The sequence below is a fragment of the Zalophus californianus genome, chromosome 8 (assembly GCF_009762305.2).
Source record: "Zalophus californianus isolate mZalCal1 chromosome 8, mZalCal1.pri.v2, whole genome shotgun sequence".
NCBI classification, from domain to species: Eukaryota; Metazoa; Chordata; class Mammalia; order Carnivora; family Otariidae; genus Zalophus; species Zalophus californianus.
Genome location: NC_045602.1, coordinates 91,491,335 through 91,515,424, shown reverse-complemented (window position 1 = coordinate 91,515,424; position 24,090 = coordinate 91,491,335). Strand labels below are relative to the sequence as shown.

Sequence of the window (24,090 nt, the reverse complement as noted above, 5' to 3'; positions counted from 1 at the left end):
CACATCATCCAGAGTCAGCCTGAGCATCTTTAATGGCAGGAACTCCCAAGGAAGCCTGTTCTGCTTTGGCGTCATTAAAAAGTTCTTTCTTGTTATTTCGTCGGGGTGCTGGCTGAAAACAGAGTTTGACTCAGATGGTTCAGATAGGAACCTTTAATGGAGGGAGACGTACTCCAGTATAAGGGAACAACCAGGGATGATAAGGCACCAGGGATGGGCGATCCTAGAAGTGGTGCACGCCCTGGGGCTGAAGGGGGGGTGCTCTGTGTCCCTGCAGCCTTGAGGGACTGGAGCCCCCCGGGGTGCAGCCACCATGAGGCATGGTACCCAGCAAGGAGGGGCAGGGACAGAAATGCCATGGCCCAGGGGCACAGGATGCAGTCAGCAGGGGCACTGGGCAGGGCAGGGCCACACTGCGGGGGAGGGGGGGGCAAGGAGACAGCAGCAGCCCCTTACCAAAGTGCCATGTCCCTTATTTTGTGACCACTTGTGGGTTGCGGCTATCTTTTTTGTTGCAGTTCTCATTTTGTGTTTTATTCAGGATTCCCCAATATTAATGTTTACTTTTACATTTCCCCATCTGCTTCTGGGTTCGTTCTATGGGTCTCATGAGGAAGGGCTGAGGTCTCCGCCCAACACCATCCTTGGACACACTCCATTCCTCGTGCTGTCAGCCAAGGCCAGGATGAGCCTTCTGTGGAGGATGTGCCACAGACGGGACCCTGAAGCCATCTCTCTCCGCTCACGCAGATCTTGGGTGGAAACCCTGGGCCATCTGAAAATGTTTACAAATCCACAGAACTCCATAAACCTCTCGCTGACAGCCGCTGATTCCAGAAGTCGGGGACCGCTCCAGCCTGCCTCATTCCATGGATTGTTTGTGCTCACCTAGTATTCCAGCTGTCCGTGCCCTGCACCGCCCACCACCATGCTAAGCTTGCAGATCTCTGGTGATCAGGTGCAGGTCAATGCACACCCACTCAGTGCTTTGAAACCAGAATCAGAGTCCAAGGAAATTTCATCATCATTGAGTTATGATATACAAAATATAGGAAACATACAAAATCCAAATTTACTCAAAAAATCCCAAAGGAGTTGATTGCTTAACTATTATGTTTTATATGGGATGGGCACATGATACGTAAGGCCTGAGTTTTTCTGCCATAGCAGCTTTACTGATGCATCGATCCAAACATGATGCTGTAGCTCTGCTACATAAGCCAGAAAGCCATGACATGGGATAGAATCAAAGCATGCCCTTTCATAAGCACAGCTTCCCAGACTGTGTGAATTGACACAGGAGAACTGGGACTTAAAGTTACAGCAAGCTCTTTATTCTGAAAGCTCTATAACGTTACAGAAATGATTGTAAAATGATGAATGTCTTTGATCTGTGATGGAATTCTCGGACAGTCTTTTCCAGACACACATCAGCTTCAGAAGGAGAGAACATCTTGAATCAACAACCTAAACCCACCCTGAGAGGAACATCCATTCGTCAGGAGCCAATGACCCTGCATAATGGGGACCCAAATACTCTCCAGCGACCTGCAACCCATACCCCAACCTCCCGTGGCCCCTGCAGGGATACCTGGCCCCTCGGACACCTTGGGGACAGCAGGCCCTGGCATGGGCCAGCCGTGTTGCTGGGACCTTTACACAAGTCAGCCAGCCTGCATGTAGCACCTGTGGGGCAAGGGAGCTTACTCCACATGGTGCTGATTAGACAGCCAGGCCGGCTTGCTCACCACTCCGTCTTTAGTCCTGATGTGCACAGGCCTGGCCTGGCCCAGAGCAGGGAGAGTCAGTGTGTGCACAGGCCTATCTTTGGAAACCACCAGGGAAGGCTGAACTTTACCTGAGTCCAGTGTTCCTGGAAGACAGGGGAGGTAAGAAATTCCCCACCCTTTGTGTTCTGGAAAGACCTTACCACAAAAGACTACTTTCCTGTACAACTTAGATGAGACTCACCCTTTCTGTCCCCTGTTTACCTGTGACAAGGCCAGCACAGGCTCTCCACCAAACCCCCATTCTTTGCCTCTTGTTAGCTGAACTATGTCGAACCTACTAACCAACCTGAACAAAATGCTGCTCACTCAAACTCGGCTTAGCAGTCTTTCCTTTCCCCAGGCCCTGAACTTTGCCCACGCCCAGCCTGAGCCAGCACACAGCCTTCCGTGCAGCCCCTCCTGAGAACAGGCGGATGTTGGTGTGATACACCACGCCACCCCCACCCGTTCACCCCACTGCGCCGCTGGTTCTTCCCAGCCTTGTCCAATCCTCCCTATGAAAGGAAGACCCTTAGTGGCTAACCCTGAACACGCTGCAGACCTCAGGTCACAGCACTCACCCTATGGCAATCCTCCCCTCCTCCTTGCCAGTAAAGTCTCTCCCTGCTGAGGCCAGTATGTTCTTACTTGGCACCATCTTTTACTACCCCTCTCGCTTACCTGCCGTGAGCCACAGCCTCTGGGAGAGTTACCTGCATGGCCTGGGTTACCTAAGTCTGCACAAGGTATTGTTTTTACAAAAGAGCAAGCAAAAGAGAAAGACAGAGAAGGTGAGGCCTGGGTCACCGACAAGTAAGTGAGGCAGTGCTGAAGCCAAGCCAGTCTCTCAGAGCCAAACCCGCCCACTCCTTGCTGAATTCCTGAGTTCCACTTGAGGTCCTTCCTTGTCCCCTCGGCAGCCTGCACAGGTCCGTTCTCCACGGAATGAAGAGCTTCCAGGCTCCGGGAGATTGTGCCCAGGACTTCCCTGTGTGGCGGTCCCATGCCACAACTCTTCTTAGATGTGAGCCATACCCCTCCCACCCACAGGTGGGCCCACGTCCCCTACACCCGGAAATACCTCCAACAGGGAAGGATGGTCACCACGCCTTATGACTGGAGGTGTGAGCAAGGTGACAAGGGTCAGCTACTACTGGCGTCTGTTCCCTTTCTCGCTCGCGCTCCCCACCCCCGTGCTTGCCCATGGGACCGGCCGCACTGTGAGGAATACCCGGCTGTGCCGGGAGACACACGTGGCATCCCAGCTGAGAGCCACCAGTCTGCAGCTTGTGGGGGGACGAATCTTCCGACGATTGCAGTCCCCGGCCGTCACATCTCCCGGCTGAGGCCCTATCATGGAGCAAACACAAGTCACACACCCTGTCTGAATTCCTGACTCAGGGACCCCATGGGAGATGATAAATCTCCCAGGTTTGGGGGAAATGCATATGAGGCAAAGGGCAACTGTACAGGCGTAGGGGAGAGGGTCAGCGATGCCTGGAAGCCCAGGCCTCCCCCTCCTCCTGCCTGCAGCCGGCCTCTTCCACTGCAGCTCTCCCCAGGCCCAGCCTTGTCTCTCCTGCTCTGCCTGTACCTCAGGCCCCGTCTCCCACGACTGGCAGCGTTCCTCTTCTATCTGGGGTCTGTCTGCAGCCTTTCACACAGCATGTTCCCGCCTCAGCTGTCCGTGCAGGGGCCATCGGACAGCCTGATGTCCTGCAGCCGTGTGACTGGGGGAGACGCGGCTTCCCAATCAGAAGTGACATTTCAGATGACACACCCCTGGTGCCTCTGATAAAATCACCCTGCGGGTAAATACCAAGATAGAGAAGCGACTTCAAGAAAGAAGTCACCAACTGGCATTATCTTGACCCCCTCACCTTCAACCACAGCTGAAGCCAGATTTCCAACAGTCCAGCCTGGCTCCACCACCTCCCTCCCTCCTTCGGCTCCTGGGCTCCCACACCCCGCTGCTCCATCCAGCTTCACCCCGACACTGGCTGCTGGATACCTCCCTCAGCTTCTCACCACTGACAGCCCCTCCTGGCTTCACGCCCCACCGGGACCAGCAAAACACTGCCACCCTGCCACACCGGGCAGTCCTCGGGTCCCTGGGGCTTCTCCCACACAGGACCCGCTCCCCTTGGCCCTCCTTCCCCCTTCTTTCACCCACTCAAGTCCTCTGCTCCTACTTCCTTGAACGAAGGTGGAAACAAACAGTGCCTGCCCTTTCCCCTCCTCTCCTCACCACCCAGGGGCCCTGGCGGCTGCCTCTGGCCTGCCCCACGCCAGTACTCAGGGTCCTCAGGGACCCACTGCCCACTGGCTCCTTCCCCTGCTTGCCCTCTCCCCTCCACTGGACACAAGACAGGCTCTAGGTCTCTCCAGCCCGGCCTGTCCACCACCTGCCCCCGTGGCACAGGCCAGGCCCCACATCTCTGGGCCTGAACAACCTCCTCACTATAGACAAGCTCATTTATTCCCAAGAAGGCTAATAACCCTGTTAATCATGATGACTCGTGATGGTAAACCCGGGGCCAATTTCTGGGCCGTGTTCCAGTGGTGATTTTTCCAACTGCCTCAAGACTGCCCCCCTGGGTGCCTCAGGGACGCCATGCCCTGCATGGGGTCAGAAGGGCCTCTGGCTTCCTCCAGCTGTGGAAATCCTGATACTTCCCTTTTCCTCACCCCCAGCAGCAATCCCTGTGGATACAATCCCCAGCTTTCACCCGTGCCTCCTTTTCTCTGTTTTCACTCTTACTGTCTCCCCTGGCCACTGGAACCTCTTTCCTCAATCATAGGTGACCCTTCAACGATGCAAGCATTATGGGCACCGACCCCACCTTGTGCAGCCAAAAATCCACGTATAGCTTTTTTCTCCTCAGAAACTAAACTACTAATAGCCTCCTGTTGACCTTATCAATACATAGTCGAGTGACACCTATTTTGTATGTTATATGTATTATATACTGTATTTTTAAGATAAAATAGGCTAGAGAAAAGAAAATGTTATTAAGAAAATCAAAAGGAAAAGAAAATACATTTACAGCCCTGTACTGAATGTATAAAAAACAATCTGCATTTAAGCAGAACCGCACAGTTCATACCCGTGTTATTCAAGGGTCAGATGTACTTCTAATGTCTCCAGTGGCCTCAACCCCACCCCCACCCCCTCATATCTCCCACACCCTCCCCATGCCCCCTCCACCACCCCCACCACCCCCACCCTCACCTCCTGCTCACCAACCCATTCCCACAGAGCCGCGGTGTCGATGCCCTTTAACATACATGAATTCTGTCACTGCCATGCCTAAAATTCTTCCTTGGCTTCCCAACAAAATTCTCTGTTCCTTGGCATCTGGGCCCGAAGTCATTTGTCTCTGGAAACCCCTCCAGCCTCATCCTGTTTCCCTACCACCATTGTGCACCAGCCATGAGTCTCATCCTTCCACTCCTTCAGCTTTCCAAAATCTTGTCTACCTCAGGGCCTTTGCATTAACTGCTCCCTTTGCCTAAAATGATCTTTCCCTCCTCATCTTTAAGACTTGGCTTAGGGGCGCCTGGGTGGCTCAGCCAGTTAAGCATCTGCTTTCGGCTCACGTCATGATCCCAGGGTCCTGGGATCGAGCCCCACATCAGGCTCCCTGTTCAGCAGGGAGTCTGCTTCTCCCTCTCCCTCTGCCTGCTTGTGTTCCCTCTCTCTCTCGGTCAAACAAATAAATAAAATCTTTTCTAAAAAAATAAATAACCTGGCTTAAATGTCCACTCTAAAGAGGCCTTCTCTTGACAATTCTATCTAAAGCCAGTCTTCACCTTCTTACTCTCATCACTTATTCTTTATGGCTCATTTATTTATTTATTTATTTTTAGGATTTTATTTATTTGACAGAGAGAGAGAGCACAAGCAGGGGAACAGCAGAGGGAGAGGGAGAAGCAGGTTTTCTACTGAGCAGCGAGCCCAATGCGGGCTCGATCCCAGGACCCTGGGATCATGACCTGAGCCGAAGGCAGACGCCTAACTGACTGAGCCACCCAGGCACCCCATGGCTCATTTATTTTCAAGTGGGTCAAACAGGATTAGGTTCTATCTCATTCCGTTTGCTTCCTTCATAACACACAAGTGTGTCCCAAACTTCTTTGTCACAGTGTGTGTGTGTGTGTGTATGTGTCTGTCTGTTTTCATCACTCAAGAAGAGGACCATGACCATCACTGAAAGCTGCATCTCTAATGGCATTAAGTCAACAGTTTATTTTTGTTGGTTGAATGAATGAATGAGTGAGTGAGGATGCATTATGGGGCAACACCAAGGACACTACAGGTTTTCACTGGTAATCCATAATCCTAGAAGACAAGAAACGAAGCAAAGTGCTGTCATATGCTTATGTTTTCTCATATGTACCCTCTTCAGGACATGGAAAAACAAGGAAAAATGCAGAACTTGCTAATCACAAGAAAAGAGCCACTTTTTTCTGCATGGATTCAAGGAAGGAGACATTGCTCTGACTTGTCCACTCCTAGACTTTCTGAGAAAAAGCTGGCAGAGCAAGTCCCCTGGAACTGCTGCTGGTTGCTCATCAGCAATCCACAGTGAGTCTAAGAGTGAGGTTCCTCAACTGCTAGGAATGATAACAAGACAAGGAGAAAACCGAAGGTCTGTCTTCCCCACTGCGGGCCAGGTACCTTCAGCCACCTGCTGTCATGATGGCCAAGGGTGTTACTGAGTTAATTACTATTGTTTCATTGCTTTGACTGATAAAGGAAGATTAAGTGTTGGCCTTTGTGTTTGCCTCTGGAGTTATAAAGGCAAATAGGAAAAGAGAAATCAGAAAATTCTCTCCACAACATTGTCCAGTTCCCAAAATGATCCTTGGCAAAAGGGATAATAGACTTATCTGTCCTTAATTTTTAGAAATAGAAATCATGACAAACAGGCTATTTCAGAGCTCCACATTGTATCAGAGACAAGTGACTGAATTATTCTCTCAAAGATCACCTTGTTCATTTGTTCTAAATACACACCCAAATGTCCATCCAGGGTCAAGCACTAAGCGATAGCCCAGGAAACAGAAATGACCAAGACACAGCCCTGCCCTCCAAGAATTTGCCTGTAATTGGAGAAGCCAGAGAAATGAGCAAACCATCCCCAAATGTCAGGATCCAGTAATGGTAGAGGTGTCCCCAGGGCATGGCCAGAAGGGTGATTTGAGGAGTTGGTGAGGGGGCAGCCAGACAGATGAGAGCTCCAGAGAGGATGGACAAATGTGGGGGGGCTCCATTCTGGACAGAGGTTCGGGATGTCAGGTTTTCGTGGATATTGGGGTTAAATAGACCAGCTTAACCTCTTGGCTCAAAAATTGATATCTGATGTTATTCAATGAAGAATTCTTCCCACAGGAGGCCAGGCAAGGGAATGGTTGGTGCTGGGAACAGCACTAGGAACCTTCACTTTTTGTAGGAGCTTGGAGGCCAGAGACTATCTCACCTCGTTTTAGAACACTCAACACAGATGTGGTTTTACTTTGTTGTTATGGTCCATCTTTCCAAAGATCTGGGAAGCTCTTCCCTTCGCCACTATCCACACACCACTCCAAACATCTGTTGGGGAGACTCCCAGCTGGGCCAGGTGTTGAGGATACAAAGATGGAGAAGATGACTTTCATCTCCCCCAGGTGCCACCAGGTCACACCACCTTCATGTAGAGTTTAACAGGAACTTCAAAAATGGTTCTCAGCTGAATTGCTTCCCCAGCTTTGTCTTGCCTTTCTTCTTGAACTCTCGTCTAGGCCATCTTCACAGGGAGCACACTTCCAGAAGATGGAGAGGGCAGTCTGGGGCGTGTGGACAAAAAAATAGTAATACTGAAATCTTTTGTCACCATCATATTCAGCAGATGTCATGAACTCTTAAAAAATAATTGTAATAATTGCAATAACTTTGGACCATGAAATGAAGTTTTGTAAGAGTTGCTAAATACGTAAAGCAAACCCCAGACATCACGATATGTCACCCCTAAATACTTGGTATGAAGACACTTTAAAAATTGATTCTGGTAGATTCAGGGCCATGTCTCTGGGGTGGGGGGGGAGTATAAATAAATAAATAATCCTTGACTCAGAAAGAACATGCAAAAGATATTGAATTTTTGGTCCAAAGCTTACAAGTTTAAAAAACAAAAAGAGAAAACAAAGCTCACAAGTCTATATTATATATAAATACCAAACACATATATCAAGATAGATGATAGATAGATAGATGATAGATAGATATAGATCTACACACCAAATTTTGATATGGAGAATGAATTTCTTGAATTGAGTAATTCCAAAGAAATTTAGACTGGTGCTTATTTACCTTTGCTCAATATAGAGCAGTCAGTGCTGCTTTCAAAGTACAAAAATGGCCACATAGTACCCTTCCAGCCACTTTCCAAAAAGATAAGTCAAGTGTGTATATGTTTCAGTTTTCTACTGCTGTGTAACAAACCAACCCAGTAATCTGTGGCTTAAAATAGCCATGATTTATTATTTCCCACCATTCTACGGGTTGCCTGGGCATTCCTCCTGCACTTATCGGTGCTCACTGCTGTGACTCCAGCCTACACAGGACCCTCACTTGCCCATCTGGTTGGCAGTTGGTGATGGCTGTTGGCTGGGGTGCTTCAGACCTCCTTGACATGGCCTGTCATCCTCTGGCAGGCCGGACCAGACTTCCACCAACCATGGAAGGCTCAGAGCTCCAAGAAATGGTCAGTGAGAGCTCCAGGGCACTTAAGGCTCCAGAACTGGCCCAGTGTTAATTCCTCCACATTCTGTTGGTCCACACAATTCACAGGACCAGCCCAGATTGAGGGGGTGGAGAAATAGCCTTCCATGCCTGATAGGAAAAACTACAACATCACATCGCAAAGGGGCGTGGACACAAAAAGGTTATTAGCTGAGATTCACTGGGGGCCTTTAGTATAACCATCCATCAAAGTGTCGAGCAGAGCATAAACAAATCTGATTGTATGAGTGGGATTCTGCTGAAGTTTGACAAGAAGGCAGATATCCCCAAGAGATGCCCCTGATGCCCAAGGAGACAGGCTACTGCCCCTGGGAGGGAAGCCTGGTCCCCATGTCTCCCTGGCTTATTAAGGTGGTTCCTTCAAACTCCTGAGAAAAGGACCAGTGGGAGCATGTCCCTGGAGCCTGAGCCTGAGCCACTGTCCCACTAAGAAGTGCGATTGCACACAAGCATTTATCCAGCAGATAGGACCCAGCCGGCATGTGTCAGCTGCTCATTTAGTAGACATATCTATGAGAAAGCATGTTTTCCTGGACTCACTTTGGGGTGAAGGTCATTGCTATTATTGCTATTCAAAGAGAGAAGGGGTCGCCCAAGGATCCTGCAGACCCCTGCTGACGCAAACAAACACTCTGTTCTTGGTGAACCAAAACCTCCTGCCTCTGCAGGATTGTTCTCTGGAACCGAGCAGTTTTCTGCTCCATTTCCAGGCTCAGTCTACTGGGGAAATTGCTTAAGACTCAAGCAAACTTGCAGAAGAGCCAGAGGTCTTAGTACAAGCACGCCCTTCCCAACAACACGAGCTCAGCTGCAAGGAGGTGGGACAGGTGAGAAGCAGAACCCCTCCCCATCACCGTCCCACCCCAGCAAGCTCACTAAATTCAACAGCACCCTGGTAAGTCACAAGGTTTACATCCACAGTTACCTGGCAAGATGTCCATGCTGAACAGCCACAGACCCCAAGCTGGCCAAGTACATTCCTCTGTGTCCCCCCAAACCCCGACACAACCAACCCTCACGCACCCAGCCCCATATTTTCCCAGACCAGGCAGGGGTCTGGTTTGCAAGCAACAGAACCTGAAGCTGACTAATTTAGGCAAACAAGAAAATTGCGTGTGAGGAGATCAGAGCCCACACAAAGGATGGGGAGTTTGAGAGCTGCTATCTTAAGTGCTACTCTAGGATCACCTGGTATAGTCAACAGGCTCCAGGAAGCCTTAACAGTTTAAAGACACCTGAACTGAGCCCTGAGCATAAATAAGAATGGTCAGTATAAGAAGGCCAGGGAGATCCAGCTGGCCCTCTCCCACCTTCAGCTGTCCAGCTGGCTCTCTTGGACTACACTTTGGTAACCAAGAGAAAACCAGACACACAGACCTGAAAGGACCTGGGGATGGCCTAGTCTGGTCCCATGGGAGGAGCACCCTTTGGGGGTCAGGAGATGGGAATTTTTGTCTAGGACCCCAGGAATGACACATAACAGCCCTGGGCCTCCATTCCTTCCAGAGAAGGGAGCAGTCCTTCTGGACGACTTTGAAGGCCCATCTCCTCTTATGTTCAGTTTAGCGACAAAGAATCCAGGCTCTCCCAGGCTCTGATTTCAGCTTTACAGAATCAGGTCTGATTTGCCAAACAGCCATGTGGCTACTACTGTTTCCTGTGAAGCCCAGCTCATGTTCTGATAAATTTAACACTGAGGCTCCTAAGTCACATAGCAATCCTGAGCCAGAGGTCTCCCGACTTTCATTTAACCTGTCCCCCAAATGCCTCTGGGCTTCAAAACCCTCAGGGTACCCAGGTGCCAATAAAATGGCTCCAATACCCGCCCCATCAATACCCCCACAGGCAGCAGGCGGCCTAAGGCGGTCCCACAAAGCCAGCTATTAGCTGCAGTGGCATACAGCAGCTGTCCACCCACATCCCTGGTCCCCTCTGTGGCTGTTCCTGTCATCTCTTGCCGTTCACAACCACCTGCCCCTCTGGGAGGATCTGTGCACAGGCACAGCACAACTCACTCCTGGCTTCCCACACTATCTGCATGCTGGAGCAGGGCTGGGCTCTCATAAGATGAGGAGGTCTTCTCTCCAACCCTATCACACGTGGGGTCTCCTGGTCCCCAAAGCACCTTAACCTTTACTCACATTCCAAATGGGGTTCTTCTTCTGAGGGGCATCCCTGGCTTTCAGCCTTGCTCAGACGGGTCCACGAAGCTGAGCTTGGATGTCCCACCCTCTTCGGCTACCTTACCCAAACAAATTCCTCCCTCCTCCCCAGTTGAAAAACAAAAGTCCCAGGCCAACCTGGTAACATCATCTCCTGGGTCAAGTGCAGACTGACAATGCAGGACTCCTTGCTCAAAATTATTAAGAATTCTAGAACAGCAACTGGAAAGCCTTGACCTCAGGGCAGGGCCCGTCTGAGCAGGACCCTGTGTGGCTGGTCAGGTGGCATGCCAGGAAGCTGACCCTGTCCCAAGCGCTCGGATGGGCATCCACTGGTGGTGAAGAGTCTCATGGGCAATGTCAGGGCCAAAGGGCCCTGTGACTCACAGATAGGGCAACCGAGGTAGTACGTGTTTGGGTATTTGCCCCCAGCTTTCTTGTACTCACTCCCCTCAAAGTGCTCAGCAAATGAATTTAACAATGGAAGGAAGGAAGGAAGGAAGGAAGGAGGGAGGGAGCGAGGGAGGGAGAGGACTGAGGTGGGATCAATTCAAATACAAGCAGTTTGTAGAACAAGCCCTTCATGAGAGGTTCCCCTTGTTTGGGCACCAGTGAGATTCCTTTTTGTGGTTTTCACGGGGCTTCCGCTGAGACCTGCAGGAGAGGGCTTTCACACTGGGCTTAGAACCCAAGCAGAAGTGTTGTATGGAAATAATGGGGACCTTTCCAGAGATATCTTTCCCACGTTGGCAGAAGGACAGATGTGCGGTTTTGCTTTAGGGCCTTTTGAAAAGTGTGTGAATCTCATTTCCAAGCAAGGACTTGAGAACCTGGTTCTGTTCTCAGACTTGCTTCCTTCCTTCCTGCTTCCCTCCCCTCCCCTCCCTTCCCCTCCCCTCCTTTCCCCTCCCCTCCCCTCCCCTTCCTTCCTTCCTTCCTTCCTTCCTTCCTTCCTTCCTTCCTTCCTTCCTCGCTACCTCCCTCCCTCTCCTTCTTTCTTTCTTTCTTTCTTTCTTTCTTTCTTTCTTTCTTTCTTTCTTTCTTTCTTTCTTTCTTTCTTTCTTTCTTTCTTTCTTTCTTTCTTTCTTTCTTTCTTTTCTTCTTTCTTTCTTCCTTTTTTTTGTTTGCCCTATTCCTCAAAACAAACAACTTTTAAGCTAACAACAAGGAGAGGATAAAATCAAAATAATCTTCCCTGTGTGGCTGCTGCCTCCAGATCTTACAGGCACAGAGCCCTGTCTGACTCTGCTTTTTCATGCATCTCTGGCCCTGAACCTGACACTTAATCCCCAAGGTGAGGGGCTGCTATCCTAAATGGGCCCCAGGGCAGCAAGCGGCCTTGCTCTCTGCCTGCAGAGCCACACAGAGAGCTGTGCGAAGGGTGGGGCCAAGCAAGAGAGGGATTCTGGTTTCCATTAAGTTTATGCCAAGTTAACCACACAGACCTATCCTCCTCTGCTAATTCCAGACATTCTGATCTCTGATGTGTTATGCGGTGCAGTACACTTGGGAAGCCAGAGAGGGAGAAGACAGAGAGAATGAAGTATGCTGTCATAAAAGCCCAGTGTTGGCTACCTAGACAGTACCTGGAAAATCAAATTATGGCCGATCAGGTCACTCACAGGGTGCTGAAGGTGGTGGTCCTTTAGAGGAACCCCATTCTGAATCAGGCTATGCTACAGAAGCCCCTGTCTTCCTCCTTTCCCTGCTCCAGCACTGCCAGGCCCTGCTTGGTAAATCCTGAGTTTCACAGGATGTAAGAGCTCGTTCATCACAATCAAAATGGCCACAATTTTCAAACCATCATCTTTTGGATATTCATCTTTTAAGATGAAGTCTAACAACAAAAGCTGGTATCTGGGATTACCTAGAAACTAGAAATGATTCACATTTGGATTTTCCCCATAAAATTTGAGAATGGAGAACCAATTAAATAAACCAACTTGGAGCAGATGCTATGCATCCCCCAGCTGCCCCCTTCATTCACCAGCAGCCCAGGGTTGTCTACTAAAGACTCACTGCTGAGCCTCCCACCCCACCCTGCGAAGTTCCCTTGGCAAAGGACAGTCACACCGAGTTCCATGCTGTCTTCTTTCCTGCATGTACTTCATGCATTCATTTATTCACTCATTCACTCATTATCAGAAGAGTTTCAAACACAGTAATTCTGCCAAAGTCCGGTAACAAGGGCAAGGAGTGGGGTGCACAGGGGAGCAGAGGTAGGAGAGAAAGAAATAGAATGTAACTAATCAGCGTGCAGGAACACATTGACTGCTCAGATTTTATTGATCTATTGACACTTGTAAATAGCTATGGATTGACCATGCTGAAAGCAAAACACAGTCCTCCTTTTACTTCTCCTGAACTGGAAGAGTCTTGGAAAATTCTGTATGCAACACCAGCACAGTATAACATGATACTGATGCTATTGCACAAGATATGTTTAAGCCAGGATTTTTCCACCTCAGCACTGCTGACATTGGATGCTGGCTAACTCTGTTGTGGGGGCTGTGTGCTTTTAGGATGTTTATCAGCATCCCTGACACCAAACGCTAGATGCCAGTAGCATCCCACCCACAGCTGTGACAACAGATTGTATCTCAGACACTGACAAATGTCCTCTCCGGGGTAACATCGATCCCTTTGAGAACCGCTGGTTTAGAGTGACAACCTAGAAGAACTAAACATTTCTTCAGGGGAAAAACCATGACTTATCTATCCTCTGCTCTGCAAGATCCTTTTTCAATAAGAATTGGCCCTAAAATGCTCCACCGCCCGACCTCCATTGGCAAGCAGAAAACAAGATCCCAAACTCTACAGTGATCTGCTCCAAGCATCCTGTTCTTCAAGATGTTTTTGCATCCAGTTTCCCTGAAACCAAGGTTTTACTGTATCAAGTCTTTATCTCTTACCCCCTGGAAAACATTGGGGCCCCTTAGCTAGGAACAGCTTATTTGTTCGTTCATGCTTTCAACAAATATTTCCTGAGCACCTGTTGTCTGTCAGCCCTGTTCTTAGCAATGAGGATACAGCTGTCGACAAAGCAGAGACAAGTCCAGCCCTCAAAGAGCCTTCCATCTGTGGAGAGGAAGGGAGATCATGCACAAGACAAAGAATATGCAGTTCCAGCTGCAGTCATGGGGAAACACAAGGCACCAGACAGATCGGGGTCGGGAAGCGCAAGCTGTTCCTCTCAGGTGAGCTGACACTTGGACAGAGACCAGGATGAAGAGAGAAAGCCAGCCCTGTTGGTGTCTGTGGAAAGGCATTCCACCTGAGTGAGCAGCAACTACAAAGGCCCTGAGGCAAGAGCAAACATGGAGTACTCCAGAAAAACAAAGAGGGCACTGTGGCTAAGGTGGGTTCAGATGCATGAAAGTGTGAGTAGGAGATGAAGTAGGTGGGATAAAGGGGGGCACATATCTTATATCATGCAGGGACTTTGTTGGCATTGGTAGATTTTGGTTTTGGGTCAGCAAGGAAAGCCATTGGAGGATTTGGGGCAGAGAACAGTGAAGGGCTTGGGGTGAGGGAAGAAACAGAAAGACTATATGGAAAATGTGTGTTCATTGGGATCGACACAAAATCCCCAAATAACAGACTTCAGTGACAGACATTTCTCTAACATAAAACCAAATCAAGAGGTAAGCAAATCAAGGTAGATATTATATCTCCAAATGTCCTTCCAGCCTGCTTCCATGACAGCTTAAATTGCTGCCTCATATTCCCTGGTGGTGCCTCAGCTCCAGCCAGCACATGTATATTCCAACCAGCAAGAAAGAGGAAAAGGTGAGGTAGGACCTGTTCTACTCACTTAAACTTATTTCCTGGGAGTTGTCTTCTCTTCTTCTTCGATGACAGTTCTGTGTATTTCCTATTGGCCAGAACTCCAGGGGAGACTGAGGATGGCAGGTCTCCATTCAGAGCCACCATGTGCTTTTCATGATTCAAAAAATCAGTTCTATTCCTAAAGAGAAAAAGAACATAAGTATTGGGGAGCCACTAGCTGTCTTTACCAGGAGGCTACTGCACCTGTGCAGATGAGGGGATGAGGGCAGGGATTGGGAGTGGTCAGATTCTGGAAATATTTTGGATGCAGAACTGACAGGCTTTGCTGAAGGTTCCGGCACAGGTGTGAGTGACAGAAAGGAGACAAGTCTCCTATTGTTGCATTAACAAATTCATGACCACAAACTGGTGGCTTCAAGAAACACATGTATTACCTTACAGGTCTTTAACTCAGACGTCTGCCTCAGGTCCTGCGGGGCTGCAGTCAAGGTGTCAGCAGGGCTATATTCCTTTTGGACGCTCTAGTGGGGAATCTGCTCCCTGCCTTTTCGAGCTTCCAGAGGCCCCTGCATCCCTGGCTTGAGCTGCGATGCTCCAACCTCTGCTTCTCCTCATCACATCTGCTTCTCTGACTCTAAGCCTCCTGTTTCCCTACCATCAGGAGCTTGTGATCACATCAGGCCCACCTGGATAATCTGAGATAATCAAGACCCTCACCTTCCTCACACCTGCAAGGCCCCTTTTGCCATGTGAAGTAACATGTTCCCAGGGGCCATCAAGTAGGACTTGGGCATCCTTGGGGACCATTATTCTGCCTCCATAGAAGTTCTGACAGAATAACCAGGAGACTGGACTTGCCCTTTAGAGAGATGAAGAAGAAGGTGTGTGGGGAGGGGGGAGTCAAGCATTGGGTTTTGACTGTGCTGATTTGAGATACTCTACTACCCCCAAGAGGAGGCATGGGTCATTGAGGCTGAAACTCAGGGATCTGAGCAGGAAGTGCGAGCTGGGGGTCAGCATTGCTTGGGTGGTTGTACAGCCTCAGGACTGGCTCTGACCATGTCGCGGACGCCATGAAGGCAGGGAAGTGAGGCTAAACCCGCAAATGAGATTCAGAAGGAGCTTCTGGTGGGGAGAAGCTCCAAAAAGTGTGTGCTTTTCTGTGGGTATCACTTGAGAACAGAGAGAAGAGGGACCTCCTCTCTGGTTCCCCCCCACCACCTGCCCCAGCTCAGAATAAGCACCATTGGTTGAAGCAGAAGCAGAAGGCCAGGGAGGCAGCTGGGACAGCTGGGTGGCCTGCCTGTCTGGGCCAGTGTTGTGCTCCGGCTAGCAACACCTGAGGTGCTGGGCTGTCTTTACTGACCCTGTGCCCCGCGGACACTCCCCAACCCCGCCAGGGCCAATGTGGAGGCTGGGCCAGCCCTTGCGGTTCTTGTGATTGCAAGCAAAACCATCAGGGAACGATGAGGAACAAGATTTATTACTCACAGGTTCTAGAAGGGTACACAGCACACCCAAAAGCCACATAACCAGGTCTTGGGGAGAGAGGGGGGTAACACACACGCAGCCTGGGGCCCTGCCTTTACTAGGGTCCAGGGTGGAGTATCTAGAGTTTCACAGGCTTACTCTGCATTGGCAAATTCAAGGCCTAAGAGCAGGAACTGGAACAGGGGAAGGGAGAAGCGGGGTCACTCACACGGTCAGGTGTTTAGGTCACGCTGGGGTTTCTGAGAGAGAACCTTCATGGGTGGGGCAGCCTGTTCTGCCTGTTCCTTAGGTAGTTAGGTAGCCAGAAGCTGTGTCCTACACCTGCCAAGATGTTCATTCAAGATGGATGTCTGGAATGGATGCCTCAGCAATCAAAGTCTTAACGTTGGGCACTGATGCTCCAGGCAGCCTCATCCTTCGGGACCAGTTCTTGTCTTTCAAAGGAGAGCAGCACATTTACTGGCACCAGGCCCCACCCTCCCCAACAAATGGAGGAGGGTGCTACCTTTTATGCAACAGTACTCCTCAACCTAAGCTAGACAGCTTTGAAAAATGCTCATGTTTGGGGACAGCCCCAGAAATTATGAATTTAATTGATCTGAAGTGAAGCCTGGACTTGGAAATTTTCAAAAGCTTTCCAGTGGCTCTCATGTGCATCCAGAGTTGAGAACCTGCTCCACAGCAAACAGCAGGCTCTGAATTAACCACCATCCTGGCGAGAGGCGACTGACCTGTACACCTCGGCCACTGGAAGTCTTTGTGCTCTAACTCCTCACCAAGTTCTGGTGAGCCTGTGGAAGAGCGAGCTCTCTCACACGCAGCCAGCAGGAGGGCGAAATGGTGCCATCACTTTGGAACACAGTCTGGCATTTCTCACAAAGTGAAATGTACCCTTAACCACAAGACAGAGAATTCGCCCAGATATTTACTCAAGGGAAATGAAAAGACAACACCACAAAAAGACTTCCATACAAATGTTCCCTAGAAGCTTTATTTCTAATAACCCCAAACTGGAAAAAGCCTACACATCCAGCAGCAGGTGAATGGATGAACAGATTGTGGTGCGTCCATACAGGGGCTACTACTCAGCTGTAAAAAGGGACAAACCGTGCATACACCTGACATCATGGGTGAATTTCAAAGGCTTATGCCGAACAAAGGGAACCAGACACAAAGAATACGATTCCATTCCTGGCAGCTCTAGAGGAGCAGGAGCTGATCCTCCATGACAGGCAGTTGTTGCCTGGAGCTGGGGGGCAAAGGGACTGAACTTTGAGGATGATACAGCTATTATATATCTGATGGGCGCGATGTCTACAGGGGTGGTTTTTTTCAAGAGGAGGCCTTCATCGGGGTGCCTGGACTGGGCACAGCACGGATCCACATTCTCAGCACTGTCCACACCCCACCGCCCCTGCTTCTCCCTCTCGCAAAAACACCAGCCTGCAGCCACCTGCCTCCCCTCTGTCCTTCCAGCCCTGCTCAGGACTCCTGGATCTTTCCATCTTTCACTCATCACCACAGAGGCCCCCATCCATATGAGCAAAAGGCCCTCCCCGCAAAAACGTTCTGTTGCCACAACCCGGATAGTGCTTGCCTTCCTGCATGGGATCCCATCGAAAAGCAGATGGATGCAGCTAGGAGCCACTGGACTGATAAGGGACATAAGTCTAAATGAGGCCCAGATGCCTGGGGAGGCTGAGGCTCCCACCTCTGTGCAGGCGAGGCTCCTGGATCCCCAGCCCAAGCACCTATACGGAGAGGGTAGGACCAGGATGGGGTACCACGCTGGCATGCAGATCCTGACTGCAGCTCTGGGTGGGCTCCGGGTGGCTAGTGTCTAAGCTGATCATGACAGTACAATAAAGACAGCCCTAATGCCCATCGCGGCAGAACGGGTTACTAGATCATGGTGTAATGCACAGTGGAGCCATCTTTATCCTGGAGAATAAACAATCTGCAACTCCTCACAACCCCATGGTGAACCTCAAATCAAAACGTTGAGAGGAAGGCACCACCCACAAAGGCAGCCTGCTGGGTGAGTGCATCTATGGGAAGTTCAAAAGCAGGCAGATCAAATCCAGGCTGCTGGCCCCCCGTGGTTTCACTTGGGGGGTAACTGGCTGGGGGCATTGGGGAAATTATAGGGTGCTGGTGATGTTCTCATTCCCAATATGAGTGCAGGTTTCACTAGGAGCTAGACACATAGAATTTGGGAACATTTTGGAATGTTTTGTATTATGTTTCAATAAAACAATTAAGCGGTGGGGGCTACTGTTTTCAGCCTCACGGTGGGGACCTGTCTCAGTACATGTCAACACCACAGGCCAGCTTGCTACTATGAGAGTCTACACAGGAGAGAACTGAGGACTGGAGGCGCTAACCCTCTGCCTGACATGAGGGTGGGGGAGGGAAGGCCCTGCCCTCTGAGCCCAGGAGCTGGGTCCTTGAGGGGTACAAGCAGCTCCTCACTCTCTGCGCTCCAGCAGCCAGCTCCATGCACCCTCGCAACCAACCTGCGGGAAAGCCTCCGGGACATAGTTACCATCACTAAGCTCAGCAGGAGGCACAGGGAGCCAAGATGGGGGTGCAGGTGCTGCTCTGGCAAGCTTTGGGCTGCTGTCTGGGGTGGAAGCACCTCATCCGAGAGGACACTGGTCAGGGGCCTGGGATGCAACCAGAGGGTCAGCACTAATGCTGCAGTCCTGCGCTTCTCCTTTGTTTGTTCTTGGGAACTCGACGCCCAGGGATCAGGGTTTCACCTGAAAGCTCAGAGTCATCCAAAAGCCCTTCAGAAACCAACAGGTTACACTTACTTACAAGCTCAGCCCCAGCCCCTGACAGCAGGAGTGTGCTGCCCTTCAGGGACGTGACGCCTCCTGCGCACACTGAATTGATACCGCCATCCCTGGCATTGTGTGTGTGTGCACGTGTGTGTGATAATTCCTCAAGGTCACTGTTGTTATGCTGTATGATGTACGTCGTAGCACCTCACTCCTGTGGTGGGAGATGCCATGTGGTAGCACCTCACTGCTATCAGAGTCTATGGGAGGTGCAAACACCTCACTGCTGCTATAATGTATGTGTGATAGCAACTCAAAGCTATTAGAATACTTGACATGTGATAACAGCTCCCTGATGTCGTGATATGACATGTGATAACACCTCCCTGCTATAATGATGCCAGCCCTTGGCCCCGCTTCCTGCACACTCCCTGTGTGTTCACAGTGACAGCCTGTGACCGCGTATTGCTGCCAACATGGATAGCAGGTGTCCCTGGGAGGAACGGAGAGAGGGAGGGCCGGGCCTATTTCATTGACTGATTATATTTAAATTAAGTTTTATGGGTGCACATGACTTTTTGAATCATATAAAAATAGAGGAAGATATCAAATGAGAAGTAAAGTTCTCCCTTCACCCCTGTACCACTCTGCTACCACCAGGCCCAGGGTGGGAACGAGGATGCTAGGCAGACCCCCCTTGCCCAGGGTGGCCAGCCAGCAGCAACTGCAGCAGGGTAACTGTGGGCCCATTGTCAGTGCAAGTGTTCTGAACAACTTAGGGTGCTGACTTCGACCTGTAGTTCCTTCCCCCAGACTTTGCCAGGGAAATTAGACCCTGTCATGGAAACCCAGGATTTTAGTTCATGCCTGTAGCCCTGGTTGGTCATGGGTGTTAAGCCAGGGAAAGAGGTATGTTGGAGGTGGGTTGACCAATCGTCCTGGGAATGAGGGCTTCTGGGACCGGATGCTTTCAGGGCTGAGACCAGGACAGTCCCAGGCAAATTGGAGTGAGCAGTCACCGTGGCTTCAGGCCACACAGAGTGAGGGAAGGTTGGAATCCTGAGGCCTCCTCCTCCGCCCTTACCCATCCTCTACCCTTAGGGAAGAGATACTCCATAGTGTTCTTGGCAGAGGATCCTGTGCTAGTGGGTAGAGTTGATGCAGGGCCATGGAGATGGGGTTGACCCACATTCCCAGGAACAGCCACACAGCAGAGCAACCCGGGGCCACACAGAGCTGCATCACCTGACCATGACCATACTCCCACCCGTGGAGGTGGAAGCCCACCCTGAACTTGTGTGCATGCACCACCCCCCGGGGAGGACTCTGGATTGCACAAAGCTCGCTGACTTCTCCAGCAGACAATGGATGGCTGAGCTCTTTGACACTTTCTGTTTTACCACATCAACAAAAACTGCTTCTAAACAGAAAGGGCACATGCAGAAGTCTAGACACCTAGCAGGGTGGAAATTGCCACTTAGCCTGTACCCCACAGTCAAAGTCAAGTGATCCAGTTGTGACATTTGGAGCCAGGAGCCGTCCCCTGCCCCAGAGTCTCAGCACCAGCTTGGGAACTCTCAAGGTAGAGCAAAACTGCCCTAACCAGGTTGCAAAACTGTCATTGCCTGGTGTGGGTCTATACCTGCCCCATAAAGGGGGAGGAATTTGGGGTCTGGATTCAGATCCTTAGGCAGGACAGCCTGGAAGATATTGAGTCAGCCCTTCCTGGAGCCCAGTTTGTTGTTACTCTGAGTTTAATCAGAACACCATTTTTCCACTTGTCCCACCACCATCCACCCTTACCTAGGGGCTATGAGGTCAGGCCCTGGAGTAAAGGGACGTGGTCTAAGCCCTGACTTTTCTTCCCAGAACTTGGAGATCTGGCAACCAGGAGACAGTCTCTAACTTGCAGCAAGCTGGCACCAAGAGCGAGGAGGCCCAGGGAAGCACCATCACATGGTTAGCTGAGTGCTTGACGGACCTACTCAATAAATATGAGATATATTTAGCCGCTACTGGGTAGATGGTAACGAGTTCTGGCAGGGTCTCCGAGAGCACCTGAGCCTCTCCTTACTCCCTGCCCCACCCCCCAGAGCCCACCAACCACATGGGCAGCCAGCCCAGGCCACTGTAGCTGTACAAGTGCCAGATGCCACCATAGACCCTCCACAGTGGGTCCGCACTTCTGCGTGCACTCTGGGCTAGCCTTTCTAGCTGCGCATTGCACACCACCAGCTTGACACCCATTACCAGCCTCTGCTGCAGGGTGCACACACCAGAGGGGCAGACCACGCAGGTCTCAGACCACCATGCCAACAGCCAAGGCCCTTGCAACTAGCTGCCAGTAGACTTATACTTCACCCTGGACCTTGCTACCTGCTCCAGCCCCCAAGACCGCATATGTGCCTGCACCTAGCCCCTGCCACTATATAGGCATCTGCAGCAGGCCTCTGTGGCTGAGCATGTGCACACCACCAGCTCCAGCCATCGCCACTCCCTGCTCTGGTCCCTAGCCACTAGACCTGGTGGATCAGTTTAGGACCTCAACAGCCCTCACAGCCACCTTACAATGCTTGCCAAGGACCACCCAGTTTTGGTGCTGTGGATCCTAGGGCCCGAGCTGGAGACATCATGCACACCAGACTCAGTGCTACCACAAATCCCCACACTTGGCACCCTGCACTGCTACACCCAGGGACACAGCACACACCAGCACGCCCCGCCTGCAAGTGAAAGTCTTCCTTTACCAAAGTCAGCCCATAAAATCTAAAAGAGGTGATTACTTTTTTCAAATGCATAGACACAAGTCTACAGGGATCATGGAGAATCAGAGAAAAAAACTACAGTAAGCCTCCAGTCACTGCCCTGAAGAAATGGAGAGTCAAAATTTGCCTGATAAAGAATTCAAAATAATTGTTCTAAAGATGTTCAGAGAACACACATAAAGAATTTAACATATAAAAGAACCAAACAGAATTTTGCAGCTGAAGCATGCAATTACTGAAATAAAGAATTTAAAAGAGAGCTTCAACACCAAACTTAAGCAAACAGAAGAAACAATCAGTGAGCTAAAAGACAATCCATTGAAACAACAAGAAGCTCATCAGTAATGTGAAAACATAGGAAAATACACAACACACTGGTAAAGGCAGCCTGTGGCCAGACTCAACGTGCTCAAATACTGTAATATAGGAGTGTGCTAACCACTTAACCAGCACAAAGGTTCAAGGACAAAAGTATTAAAAATAACTATGGCCATAAAATTTTGCTAATGGATATACAATATAAAAACTACATAAATAAAAAAATAAAATAAAATAAAAAAATATATAAAAAAAGGTAATTTGTGACATCAAAAACATAAAACTGGGGGAGTAAAAGGATGGAGCTTTTGTGTGAGATTCAAGTTAAACTGTAATCAGTGTAAGATAGACTGCTATCTCTCTAAGATGTTATATGTAAACCTCATGTTCACCACAAAGCAAAAACCTACAGTAGGTCCACAAAAGATAAAGAGAAGGGAATCAAACCATATGACTGCAGAAAAATCCACACTCAAAGGGAGGCAACAGGAGAAGAAGAATGGAGCAAGGGGGGCGCCTGGGTGGCTGAGTTGGTTAAGCGACTGCCTTCGGCTCAGGTCATGATCCTGGAGTCCCTGGATCGAGTCCCACATCAGGCTCCCTGCCCAGCAGGGAGTCTGCTTCCCCTCTGACCCTCCCCCCCTCATGTGCTTTCTCTCTCTCATTCTCTCTCTCTCTCTCAAATAAATAAATAAAATCTTTAAAAAAAAGAAGAAGAATGGAGCAAGGGAACTATGAAACAGCCAAATAACAATGACTAAGATTGTATTACCAAGTCCTTACCCACCAGTAATTACTATAAATGTAAATAAATGGAATTCTCCAATCAAAAGACATAGAGTGATTAGATGGATAAACAAACAAAAAGACCCAATAATATGCTGCTTACTAAAGACTCACTCTGGCTTCAAGGACACACATAGGCTCAAAGTGCAGAGATGGAGAAAGATATTCCATGCAAATAAAAACCAAAATCGAGCAGGGGTTGCTATATTTATATCAGGTATAGACTTTAAGCCAAAAGTTTTAACAAGAGACAAAGACGGTAATTATATAATAACAAAGAGGTCGATAAATCAAGAAGATATTAGTCATAAATATATGTACACATACCCAACATTGGAGCACCTAAATATATTGAACAAATGCTAATGTATTTGAAGGGACAAACAGACAACACTATACTAACAGAAGGGGACTTCAGTATGCCTCTTTCAACAGTGGGTAGATCATCCAGACAGAAAATCTACAAGGAAACGTTGGACTTGAGCAATACTTTAGACCAATGGAACTAACAGACATGCACAGAACATGCCATTCAACAGCAGCAGACTATACATTCTCTTCCAGCACACACAGAACATTCTCCAGGATAGATCATATGATGGTCATAAAACAAGTCTTAGCAAGTTTAAGAAGACTGAAATCACACCAAGTATTGTTTCTGACCACAGTGGTATGAAATAAGAAATCAACAACAGAAGGAAAGCTGGAAAATTCACAAATATGTGGAAATTAAATAACACACTCTTGAACAATCAATGGGTCAGAGAAGGAAACAAAAGGAAAATTAAAAAAAATATCTTGGGACAAACAAAAATGAAACAAAACTTATCAAAATCTACGGAAAGCTACAAAAGCAGTTCTAAGAGACAAGTTTATGATAAACACCTACATTAAGAAAAAAGAAAGATCTCAAATAAATAACCTCACTATATGTTTCAAGGAAGTAGAAAAGTAACAAATTGAGACCAGTTAGCAGAAGGGGTTAGGAAATAATAAAGATCAGAGCAGAAATTCAACTACAAATTTAAAAGATAATGCATCATGATCAAGTGAGATTTATCCCTAGGGTGCAAATACAGGTCAGTGTATGGAAATCAATCGGTATGACACATACATACACACAATGGATTATTCAGCCTTAAGAAAGAAGGAAATCCTGCCTTTTGCAACAGAATGGATGAACCGTGAGGGCTTTATGCTGAGTGAAGTAAGTCAGACCGAGAAAGACAAATACAGTATAATATCTAACGCTATTGTGACAATCATTTTGCAATATTTAAGGGCACCAAGTCAACAAGCAGTACACCTTAAAATTACACAATGTTATACATCAGTTATTTTTTTAAAGATTTATTTCCTTATTTGAGAGAGAAAGAGCAGGGGGAGGGGCAGAGAGAGAGAGGGAGAGAGAATCTCAAGCAGACTCTCCACCGAGCATGGAGC

The 24,090-nt window shown here is 49.1% G+C and overlaps 1 long non-coding RNA gene across 1 annotated transcript in view; it reads right to left on the bottom strand.

The window, feature by feature from the left end:
* Positions 1 to 6,004: 6,004 nt before the first annotated feature.
* LOC113937940 overlaps positions 6,005 to 24,090 on the bottom strand; it is a 40,597-nt gene continuing 22,511 nt past the window's right edge. The window contains exons 2-3 of the long non-coding RNA XR_003524762.2: positions 14,530 to 14,682; positions 6,005 to 7,598 (exon numbers count right to left, since the gene is read on the bottom strand). This is a non-coding gene — a long non-coding RNA (uncharacterized LOC113937940). The remainder of the gene's footprint in view (positions 7,599 to 14,529; positions 14,683 to 24,090) is intronic.